The sequence below is a fragment of the Piliocolobus tephrosceles genome, unplaced genomic scaffold (assembly GCF_002776525.5).
Source record: "Piliocolobus tephrosceles isolate RC106 unplaced genomic scaffold, ASM277652v3 unscaffolded_929, whole genome shotgun sequence".
NCBI classification, from domain to species: domain Eukaryota; kingdom Metazoa; phylum Chordata; class Mammalia; order Primates; family Cercopithecidae; genus Piliocolobus; species Piliocolobus tephrosceles.
This window is the reverse complement of record NW_022336818.1, coordinates 15185-17521: the sequence shown is the minus strand read 5'-3', so window position 1 is coordinate 17521 and position 2337 is coordinate 15185. Positions and strand designations below refer to the sequence as shown.

At 58.4% G+C, this 2337-nt stretch overlaps 1 pseudogene; it reads right to left on the bottom strand.

Annotated features, from left to right (window-relative positions):
• Positions 1–392: 392 nt before the first annotated feature.
• LOC111530936 lies at positions 393–1534 on the bottom strand (annotated as a pseudogene).
• Between the last annotated feature and the right edge of the window lie 803 nt (positions 1535–2337).

Here is a 2337-nt window from a genome sequence, read left to right as displayed (position 1 = left end):
TGTCCCCGCCATCCATGTGCCATACAGTGGCAGACGGGTCTTTCTACAGCACACTGGACTAGCGCCCTTCCCTGCCCACAGCTCTCAGAGCTGGAGGTGGAGTGGAAACTCATGGTTTGGCATTCAGAGCTCTTTCCCCCTCGGCACTGGCTCATCCAGAGTGCTCACAGTGCGGGGCGGGAGCCCCTGACTCAAATGTGGGTTTGGTGCACAACTGGGTCTGACGTGGTGATTTGCCTAAGAAGAGACAGGGCTGAGATGGGGGGGATTTTCTGGGTTCAGAGTTAGACCCACAGAGTGCAAGGTTTCTCTGAGGCACCAAATGGAGGGTCCTGCTGGCAGCTGGCTCCTGGTCTGGAGCTTCAAGGAGAGGTGTCAGCTCAGAGCCACATTCAATAGCCCGCTGAAATGCAGCCTCCTGCAGGGAGCTCCTGGGGCTTCCACAGCCTCCCATGTGCCCCTCCGCGTACCCCAGAGCTCTTGCCAAGTGGCGTTTGGGTCTCCATGTCATCTCCCTCCCATGGCTGGGAGGAAAAGTGAGGTGCAGGGGCTTGAGCTTGTGTACTGTGGTGTCTTAACGGAGAATGTGGCAAGTAGAGTGGAGGCGGCTTGGAAAGAGGGAGACTCAGAGGACAGTGAAGAACATGTGACCAGGCGAGCCTGGGAGCAGGACAAGAGATGAGAGCCAGCAGAGGAAACTGCTGGGGCAGGGGAGTGGATGGGAGGATCAGGGAATGAGGGGGCTGCAGAGGTGGGGTTGGGGATGCTGGCGAGGGGCTGCCTGGCTTGCCAGGCTCCGGAGTCAGTTACATCCTCCCACAAGGGCCAGCTCACCTGCTCGCCCCAAAGCCCTCCCTCTGTGGGTGGGGCCAGAGGGCCCAGAACATGGATGACCCAATTGAGCAGGACTGAGGCGGACTCAGGTGCTGGGCTGGACTCCTGGCTGTGGGGAGCAGCCGCCATCCTGCCTACTGCATCCACTTTCCAACCCGCTGCCTATCTGAGCAGATGCAATATTGGGCACCTTATGAAATGTGCTCCTGGTGCACCTGCTACCTGCTGCCCCTCCTGCAGAGTGCCCGGGCTCTCCAGAGGGGATTCCTGTGGAGGCTTGGCCTAGATTCTGAGCCCTGCCTCCCATACCCGGAGCTGCTACCCCAGAGGCCAGCTGCTTGAGGACCCTGGAAGCCTGTCTGCAGTCCAGGCTACAGCGGGGTCCATCCCACGGCCCTTCCTTAGTGTGTCCATTTGAACGGACTGCTCATTTCATAGGTGTGTCTGGCGTGTCTAAGGCAGTTGTGGGGTCAGAATCTGCAGCTCCCAGCCCCCAGCCCTGCGACAGTAGGAGAGGCTGGACCCCACATCTCTGAAGTCCCACCGGGCAGCTGTGAGCGGGCTCGTGAGTCCAGGGCTGCTCTGCAGGCTGTGGGGCTCACGTGCCAGGTTTGAGCCCACCTGATGTGCTCAGGTTGCTCACCCTTGGGCCTGTCCTGCCTCTCAGGCATTCGGCTGACCCCGAGGGCCTCTCCCTCATCTTGACCACCAGCTAAGGGCTCTGACTTGGAGGTTCCCAGAACCTTAGACCATTTGGCCCCCTCCCCCATTTCTCAGCTGAGGAAACTGAGACCACAGAGGGAAAGCAACTTTCTCAAGGACCCCCATCAAGTCAGAGGCAGAACCGAGTCTAGGAGGCTCTTCTTGACAGAGGTTCTCCCTGTCCCCTGCGCTTTTTTTAGTGCCTCATTAACTTCCCTGTAAGGAGACTGCCCTGCCGAGGCTGGAAATGGTGCTGTCCAGGGCGGTGTGTGCCTGTGACTGTGCCTGTGTTTGTACTTGTGAGTGTGTATGGAGGTGGGGATGAGGGGTGGAATAAACGGCAGGGATGCTGGGGCTGGAATGCAGTCCGCCTCACCCCAAAAAGGGGTGCAGGAGAGCCCGGCCAAGCACAGCACATGCTTCCACTTTCCAGTCTGTGGAATGCCTGTGAGGCCGGCTGGGCTCAGAAGACAAGGAACAGGCCTTTCCCCACAGATGACAGGGGGGCCCAGGATGGGCGGAAGCTTCTGCTGCAGCTTTGGGGGTCACATCCCAGCCCACGGGCTGACAGTTAAGCAGAGAAGCCGCCTCTAGGGGTCAGTCATGATCTAGTGATTCTGATGAGGAGGGGGCCCCAGCAGCCTCTGTCCAGGGTCTTGTCTGGAAAAACTGCTCCCTGGCAGAAATGGGCTGATAATTTGAGAGGAAGCCATAGCTGAAATGCTAAACTGTGTGAGTGTGTGTCCAGTTTGAAGAAGCATATCCGACTTCAACATTTATATGGAAAAAATGGAAAGCTAT